Genomic DNA, 10434 nt, shown 5'->3' with positions numbered 1-10434 from the left:
TTCAATGTCTACGTGATGTCTTCTCTGAAAATATTTAAGGATAAAAAATTGCACTTTTAAACTCTGAATAACTCTGTGAAATTTGAAAAAAGCAAATTAATTTTGATATCAATCACTTCATGATAGAAATATCTGGTTTGTTTCATGGGTACCAGCGTCAACCGTGGAAAAATCCTATTGTGTCGATCATTATCAATGACACTAAAGCACTAATGGAAAATAATGGGATATGACAAAGGATAAATGATACAAATGTACAAAGAATGAGTTTAGATTCCCAACCTGTGAGTTATAATCATGACCTAGTCACAGTTTGTCTCCACAGCATATATTCTTACATGATGTTGGGAAACAATAACTCCAATCAGAAAGTTCATGCTTACACAGGGCATAAATTGCACTTGTCACAAAATTTGGATTTCCTTATATCTATTCCAGAGTTTCATTAAGCCTCTATCTATATAACAGAATGAATAATACATGTCTTTTTTTCTCACAAAGACCTTTCAGCAATTGCTTTTTTTCTAGGAACTTACTGAAATCATAGCATAGGTTTGATTAAAGATCTCTCACCTTTTCATTGGACTGGTTCTGTGTCATCTATGTTATGATTCTACAAATATTGGAAGTTTACATTTTCTCCAAATAGACTGTATTCTGCTAAGGACTATCAGTAAACTACATATGTAGTGTGTCCAGGAAACTCTTTGCATTTATGGTGGGGTAGATTTATAGAATTTCCTGGATTTGGTGTAAACAAAGTACTCAAAAAGTACAATGTTACCATTAGCCATTCACTAGTATTCTGTACTGAACTTCCCAGGGTATCAACCATGATTTTGCTGATTCCTTCACCTTGTACACTTCCATTTATTAGGTGATTCACTTATTTATCACAAGTTTATTGAATATCAGGGATGTTCCAGGCACTTTGCTAGGCACTTTGGGAAAAAATGGCAGGTAAATGTATTTGCCCTTAGGAAGCTTATGCTCTAGAGAAAAATAAACCAAAGTGTAAATATCAGCTGCAATAAATGCCATGGAAGATACCTAGCTGGTACAATGAGATAACAAATTTGGGAAATTTGACCAAATCATGGGGCTTCAGGAAAGGTTTGGGAGAAGAAAGAGATATCAACTTGTGGAAAACTACTGTAGTATAAGAAACATGATCTTGAAAAGAGACCTGGGTAAGGTGAGTGTTAACTGAATTTATAAAGTGTATGTAGCATGGCATGAGAGAAGAGCAAGTAACGAACAGTATATGTGTGTGTGGTTGTGGGGTGGAGGTACATGGAATGGTATGCCATATATTGTCTTATAGGCCTTGCTAAGAAATTCTATGTTAAAAACAATGGGAAACCATTAAGTGTTTTTCAGAAGAAATGCAGAGTCACACTTTTCTTTATGGACAACTCTTCTGGATGCATTGTGAAGAGTGAAGTAAAATCGTAGAACACACGGGCAATCCAGCTAAAGGTTTACTGCAGTAGTCGCGACAGGAGAAAATGGTGGACTAGGTGGAGGTGATGGAAATGGAGAGAAGTGTTAATTTCAGTGTACATTTAGGAAATACAAAAAGTAAAATTAGTGATGGAGAAAGAGAGTGATGGAAATGGAGGATTTATCGAGAAAATTAAGTTTTTGGAGAAAGCGTTGAATTCATAGACAGAATGACTGTAAGAAAACCACATTAGCAAAGAAAGCTGATGAATTTGACTTTGGGTATTCTCAATTTGAGTTGCCTATGAAATATTTAAGACTGAATACAAAAAGATATAAATGGAATTTCAAAACAAGCTAGAAAATGAAGATAATTGTGTCATGAAAGCCATGGAAAGACTGAATCAAGATTTACAAAGTGCAGACAGTGTTGACTGTACTGCAGATCAAATAAGATGACTGAAGTAGAGAACTATTGTAATGAATGATATGGAGATCATTGTTCACCCCAGCAGAGCTGTTTTTTTTGGAATGCAGGGACTGAAACCCAGAAAGAAGAAGTTGAAAATCAAGTGTTAGAACATTTCATTCCCACTAACACTGTTATATTATTAATTTGTCTAGTAGAATGGAAGAATAAGTTAGCATTGCGGGACAAATTTTATGAGTATAGGTCATGCACATACTAGGTATTTTATATGTCACATTCAAAAATCACAATTCCTTGATGGGAAAATATGCATAGTCTGATATTTACAGATGAGAAATTTCAGCTAGGGAAATTAATTAAAATTTATTTTGGTCTTAGCTAATAAGTAACAAAGCTAGGATTTAAACACAGATCTATCTGATTTTAAGTAACTTTCCATCAATATGCTGTAGAGAAGCAAAAGTCTCTGAATATTGCTGAAGTAGTAGAAGTTGATATTTTAACATTACACATTTTGGTTAATTATAAGTAACCCTCTTTTGCCTTTAGGATGTGTGTGTGTGTGTGTGTGTATGTGTGTGTTAAATAGTGCCAAATTCTTCCATGCCATCCTAATAACTAAAGAACAATAAATGCATATCATCTGCTTGGGAATGGATGACACACAATATCCATGCATCACATAATAATGACTTAATAATTATTAGAAATAAATTTAATAGTACTAATTACTTACTAGTAAACAGTATTTACTAATTTGTTAAAATATAAAAGAAACATAAAATAGTTATGAGCAAGGGCTTTAAAATAATAATTTCAAGAGAGCTAAGGTTCCTAACCTTGACTTACTGAGTTAGGGATTATGACTTTTATCACTGACATTTTTGTTATTGTGTCTTGGAGATGGCAAAAAGCACTGTATCATTTCTTATGACCACAGCCCAGAAAAATCCATTCCTTAGATTATCAATCCTTATAATCCCACTTGACAGATATTGCTTAAGTGCAGACACACCTTTTTATAATAGCTTTGAGTTTTAAAGGAACATAGATAACATGATTGTAGCAATCTAAATCTTTCTCTTTATACTTGTAGAACAATAATATTTAAAGAAAGAAGAAATGTGTTACAATTCAGATATAATTTAGAAATCTCTAGAAACATTTTTAAAATTTGTTGTATATTTTAAATTATGGTTGCATCATCATTTTTAATAATTTGTATGTAAAGAACTATTCCATAAACTGGGTTTATTTTCTAGCTGCCTTTAGAGTGTTTTACAGTTTGCATGTTTGTTATTTTATCTGAGTTTCAAACTACGCTGGGACACAAGAAGGCAGAAATTAGCCTCTTCACAGAGGAAGGAAAAGGGGATCAGAAAGTCCAAGTTTAATTCCTTCACTCCAATGCATGATTCTTAAGAAATTAGGAGGAAAACAAATCATTAATTTATAAGCATATTTTAATATATTCCATTACTTTTTGTTTTCCTTTAATCTATTGTCAGCAGGCTCTCTTTCTTTTGTTTTGTGTCTGTGTTTTGTGTGTGTGTGTGTGTGTGCATACACACATGTGTGCATATATGTGCATGGGTCTGGAAAGGGTTCATGGTACTTTGTACATGTTTGAACTGGAAAGCAGTCCTGTCCTTTTGTTCCTAAATATTCAAGTACTAAACTAGATAAAGAAAGGTCCCTACATTCTATACAGGTACAATGCTGTTATGCTCATATATCATGGGATCTCTTATATATTTTTGACCCATATTTATTTGTTTGAGTGAATATTTTATACAGCAAAGTTGCTGATTTTATTCTTTAATATCCTAATTGACATAATATTATAATCATGGCCTCATTCTTCTCCACATTTCTGGCAAAACTTTGGTTTGCTGCAAATGATTCATAGTTTTATGCTTATGTTTATTTCTGCTGTAAATTCAAAATTAATTGCCATAAATATGGATTTAAATTTTTGGAATATTAGACTGCAGTTCCTGAAGCTTTAAAATTAATAGCATTTATGAAAATTTATTTTCATTTGCCTTTATAACTTAAAATCATACTTTTCTCTAAAAGAGTATTTTAAATGTCTAAATATATTCAATAATTATGACTGCAGAAATTGATATTGCTACAAAATGCATTTCTATAGGAAAACTGAAACTTAAACAATCTAGCAAATATATACATACATAAGAGTGTATATATATTTACATACATATATATGCATACACATGCATATACATACATACTGTATGTAATTATCCTGCTTAAAACACAGAATTAAGATTTGTAGGGCAAGGATGGACAAGTCTGCTGATTTTCCAGGATAAATAATAAAATGAGCAGAAGATACTGGTTAATTAACATTTTTTCTTTTAACGTCAGTACAAAAAATGTTTTCCCTTACTAAGTTTTGGGTAGTTTCAGTATCTCGAAAAGGGTTAAGAATGCTTTTCTCTACTGGGATTTTATCGTCAAATCAATTTGGGAAACTGGATTCAGAGGTCCTGGCAATGGTTGGTTTAGCTCTAAAATTATCTCATTCACAAGGAATTCCAAATATTAAGATGAAGAAGCCAATCTGACTGAAATCAGATTCAGTGGTTTTGTTAAGTGAGTTTGGCCCTCAGTGACTAGGTCTATGCTTTGAAATATAGAAAACAAACTATGTCATAAACTACAAAGTACTTTACTTTTCCTCATGTAGATCTTAGGTCCAAATGTAGTCAAAGTGCACCAAAAAAAAGGATATAATTATTAGAAGTAAAATTTTTGATTCACAAATGTAATATTGACAGTATATTTCAGCTTTAGAAAAGAGTGTTGACTTTAAAAAGAATTATTGTATAACTGTAATAACTAAAGTTCATAGTTTCTATTTTAAAAACATTGATTTTTGCAAACATGCACACATTTTTTTTAACTTGTTCTTTAGGAGACAACAAACATAAAAACAATTATTAATTGTTTATAATGAAAAAATATCATTAGAAAATAGCAATTTAGCTTCATGTCTTATATGCTGCTTTAAAACACTTCACTAGTTCTCTCTTCTTACTGATCTCTTAGGTGAGAAATGATCACATGTAAGTTACTTCTGAAAAGCAGTTACCATGACACAGTACAATAATTTTATCAATATTTTTACCTGTCAAAGTTGCATACAAAACAAGTAAGCATTGAATACCTGTCTCTGAGTGTGTGAAGTGAATTTTTTTTTTGCCAGTAAAAACAAGACAATGTTATACTGATAACATTAGTCATTCTGCAACCTTATCTAGCAATGAATATATACCATTTACAAGACACCGAATCAATGTTTTCATGTAGTTAGGAAGTAAGTACAGATTTTCTACTTTTAATAACTTTGAGAAATAGAAAATATGTGAAAGGCAAATGCCATGGAATGGAGTAATAACACTTTTTGAAAATGTTAGAGAAACTATATTTTCTTTCAAATATACATTGGATGCAGACCCTTTTTCAAGTATTATTCAATAAAACAAATATTTCAACAGCATATATTATTGAAATGTCATAATTCTGACTAAATAATGGTCAGAAAATGATACAATGAATAAGATACAATATTAAATTAATTTTGAGACTTTGAAAATTCAGGAAAATTCTGCCATACTACATGTGTCTGCTACCAAAAAGGACTAAAGTAAAAATCTCTGCATTTAGAACAAAATTTGCCTCAAATTCCTATGGCTTTCAATTATATTTCCTTAAAAACTTGGATGGATAAAGACATGAGTTTCCTGAAATCTTTAGGAAATTTTCATGTGAACCACAGAAACATTTCTCAAAGTGGAATTTTTCAAGATTTCCTTAAATTCCGAATTGTGAGAGTAGAAAGACTATCAATCCCTCCCCTTAGTACATGCAGGAAAATAATCTACGGTCTTTGAATGAAGGAGGAGGAAAGACTGCAATAAAAGAATAGAAGAGGGGCTGGAGGAAAGAAAATGTTGTTTTAATTTCTTGTTAAATGAAAAGAAAGCACGCATGTTAGAAGTGAGATGATGCTAAATTGTTCCAAAATTCAGAGTTATCCCCACAAAACTAAGGAGAAAGGAATATTTTCATATGAGATTGTTAAATAAACTATATGAAATCATTTGGCAATTTGAGTATTTTAAAATTTATTCCAGTAATATATATACAACCTAAAATTTCCCCTTTTATCACATAAAAATATATAATTCAGTATTGTTAATTATCTTCTCAATGTTGTGTTACCATCACTACCATCCATTTCCAAAACTTTTCCATTACCCCATACAGAAACTGTACAATTTAAGCATTAAAACTGTTGATTCCCTACATCCACCCTGGCCTATAGAAACCTATGTTCTAGTTTCTGATTCTATGAATTTGCTTATTGTAATTATTTTATATCAGTGAGACCATACAATTTTTATTCTTTTGTGTCTGGCTTATTTTACTCAACATGAAGTCTTCGTTGATCCATGTTGTTGCATGAATCAGAACTTCATTCCTTTTTTTGACTTAATAGCGTTGTATCGTATGTATATACCACATTTTGTTTACCCATTTGTTGGTTGATGGACACTTGGGTTGTTTTCATTTATTTTGGCAATTGCTAGTAATGCTCTTATGAATATCAGTGTGCATGAATATTTTTTAATGCATATCATAATTAATTTTAGCAACTTCTCAGGAGAAGTTTTAAGATATATTAAAGTCTTTCTAAAATCATTCTTACTCCTTTAAAATTATTCTACATGTTCAGGTTCATTTGCCTAGCACAAATCTCAGATTATGTGAATTGGTAAATAGAACTGTAAGGAACTATGTCAATGCCCCACAAATGCAGAATGGATGACCTATCAAAAGAATTACTTTTATTTCCATCATCTTTAACAAACCCCACTTTTATGTCAAATATCACTAGCACTAAATTCTGTATTTTATGAGAGGCCTGGAAATGGCTGTGGGATAACCTCCTTTTTACCAATTGAATGTTTATTCCATTGACTGAACAATGAAATGTTGAAAATAAGTGAGGAAACTGCTTGGGCTACATTTATCCATCAAATGTCAGAAAAAATTTTTTAAATTATTAAAGCAAACACTATACAATTTCCTCTCCTAAATTGCCCACTAAAGATTAGAACCTTGCCACGTTTAGACCATGTTGGTGTTTTTCTAACTATCACAATAATTTCCTTATATGGTGGCAAGACCCATTATATTTTTTTTTAATTACTTGGCTTGATTTGGCCTTATTTTGCTTTAGCTTTTCTACTTTATTAGGGGGGAAGAGTTGACTCTCACTTTGAGACCTTTCTTCTTTTCTAATAAAAGCATAAAATGCTGTAAATATCTCTTTAAGCACCATTTTACATACAGTCCACAAATTTTTATATACTATATGTTGATTTTTGTTCAAAGATTTTCTAACGTCCCTTTAAACTTCTGCTGTGACACATTACTTAGAGGTATGTTATTTAAATTCCAAGCACTTGGTCATTTTCCTGTTATCTTTTTGTATCAATTTCTAGTTCAATTCTATATGGTCTGACAACAAATTTTGTATGGTTATAATTTTTTATTTAGTTACATTTTGATGTATGATCCAAGATATGATCTATCTTGGTGAATGTTCCATGTGTACGTGTAAGGAACTCTTATTCTGATGTTGGATGAGTTCTAGAAATATCAATTAGAACCAATTGGTGGGTGGTGTTCAGTTCTTCAACATACTTGCTAATTATCTCTCTACTGATTCTATTACTGAGAAAGTGTTGAAGTCTCTATCAATTTTAGATTTTTGTGTTTTTCCTCTAAGTTTTATCAATTTTTGTGTCATTATTTTGAAGCTATGTGGTATAAGGCATACATACTTAGGATTGCTATGTCTTCCTGGTGAATTGACCATTTAATCAATATGCAATACCTCTAATAATTTACTTTGTTCTGAAGTATACTTTGCCTGATATTAATATAATTACTTGATTCTCTTGATTCATATTTATGGTAAATATTTCTTCATTTTTATTTTAACTTTTAAACTAAGTTCATGAGGGATATTTGTGGGTAGTTTTTTTTTTTCTTTTTCTATTTCACTGTATTTGATGTGAATTTCTAACAGAGACCATATAGTTTTGTCATTTTTTTAAAAACATCATTCTGTCAATTTCTGCCCTTTTATTTGTTGTGTTTAGGCATTTTTATATAAATTGTAACTATTGATATGTTAATACTACCACTTTATTGGATTTCTATTATTTATTTCTTAGGGCTTAAGTCTCCAATTTCTTGTTTTCTGTATGATCCTTCTGTGTTTTTCTTCCTATTTTTCCTTTCCTCTTCTTTTGGGTTATTTGAATGTATTTTAGTTTTCCATGTGAAATTGTCTATTGTAATTTTGACCATATCTCCTTCTATAATTATTTTTGAGGTTGTTCTAAGGCATTACAAAATATATACTTGTGGTTAAACTATCTATCTAGAATAAATATTTTATTACTGTAATTGAAGTATAGAAGACTTACTTCCTTATAAGCCCCCTTACACTCCTACCTGTATGCTATTTATTGCATATAAATATATTATCTAGTACATCTACATATATGATAACCTCCTTCAGACAATGTTATGTTTTTTTTTCTTTCAACCACTATCATATTTAAAGTACTCAAGATGAGAATAGTTTGGTATATTTACCAAGATATTTATGGATTTTTCTCTTCCTTTATTCCTAATGTTCAAATTTCCTTCTAGTATCATATTCCTTCTATCTGAAGATCTTCCTTTGGCTATTCTTTAGTGCAGGTCTGCTAGCTAAGAATTCTGTTTTCTTTCATAAAGGAAGAGCTTTAATAATCCATGAAAGATATTTTCACTAGATGTAGAATTATGGGTTGACATTTCTTTCTTTTTAAAATATTATGTCAATATCTTCTGGTATCCATGCTTTAGAATGAGTAGTCCACAGCAATTCAAATTTTTGACTCCCTAAAGGAAAGATGTCTTTTTTTTTTTTTTCTGGCTCTAGGCAAGATTTTTTCTTTTACTTAAATTTTCAAAATTTTACTATGATGTGTGTATGTGTACAGTTTTTAGGATTGTCCTGTTTGAGTTCACTCAGATTCTTGAGTCATAAGATTATGTCTTTTACTAAATTTGGAATCATTTCATACTATTTCTGCAAATATTTTCAGCACTTCATTCTTTTTTCTCTCCTGGGACTCTGATGACACAAATTTTACAGCATTTGTTGTTACATAGTTGATTTTTATTTTATATGTTTTCTCCATGTTGTTAAATTGGATAATTTGATTGATTTATCATCAATTTCACTGACTGTTTCCTTTGTTTATTTTTTCCTCTCTGCTATTGAGTTCTTCAAGTGAATTTTTCTTTTCAGTTTTTTTTTTCATCCTAAAATTTCCATTTGTATCTTCTATATATCCTTTATTTCTTTACCAATGTCATCAATTTTAAAGTTTGTTTTCACAATGGCTTGTCTGAAAATCTTTATAACAGCTGCTTTATTAGTCTTTGTTAGATAATGTCAACATCTGGATCTACTTGTTAGCATCTGCTGATCGCCCTTTTCCACACAAGTTGAGATTTTCATGGTTCTTTGTATACTGAAAAAATTTTTAATTGTACTCTGAACGTTTTGAATATTACCTAATTAGACTGGGTCTTTTTAATCCTGTAAGAATGTTGATATGTTTGTTTTACCTGGCATTTAACCTTATTAGTTTCAGACCATAAGTTCCAAACTGCGTTCCGTAGTCTTTGCTTCCAAGGTTAGTTCAGGTTTCAAGCAATCCTGTTGGGTCTGCCCTACCTCACGCACCACTCAGTGATCAGGCTGACACTTCTGTGGCGTTCTAGCCATTACTTAACTTCTCAGTCTTTTCTATTCTGATTAAGGACATATCCACACATGGGCAGGTTGTGTAGAATCTGGGGGCTTATAAATAGCCTTGATTTCCCAGACTCGTCCCTCTCTATCTCCCAGTTCTTTTTGGTTCTTTGGGGATGACCTTTTAGATACGACAGCTAGAAAATCCACCTCTGTGATGACACTATAGATTCTGGAAGACAAAGGGAATGGAAAAAATACTGGTTTCAGCCTCACTTTCTTGGAGCCACAGCTTCATGTAACAGGCAGGGAAGTTCACTTCTTTCAAATTTTGTGCCCCTGCTGTTTCCATTGGCTGGTTTTGTTGCCACAGTCACCTCCAACACAGGATTGCATGGTGTGTGGAATGCAAGTGTGTAGACAAAAAGGGGAGAAAAAAATGGGAAATTTCCCCACTTTCTCTGGTTGAGAAGTTCCCTTTTCTACTCTTCCATCTAGTATCTCTCTGTGTCTGCACTGCAGCACTCACTTCTGGGTTCCAGACTAGGGAACACCCAAAGAAAAATAAATGTCAAATTTGCTACCAATTCAGCAGTACTTTGAATTTTGGTGTTTTTCCCTTTACTTCACAGAGACATCAACTAGCTGCCTCACACATTCTATCCAGATTTACTACTTGCATCTAGTGCGAGAGGAAATTTAGTGT

The sequence above is a fragment of the Choloepus didactylus genome, chromosome 3 (genome assembly GCF_015220235.1).
Source record: "Choloepus didactylus isolate mChoDid1 chromosome 3, mChoDid1.pri, whole genome shotgun sequence".
In the NCBI taxonomy this organism is placed as follows: Eukaryota; Metazoa; Chordata; class Mammalia; order Pilosa; family Megalonychidae; genus Choloepus; species Choloepus didactylus.
The sequence above is the reverse complement of the archived record's forward strand: the minus strand, read 5'-3'. Positions refer to the sequence as shown.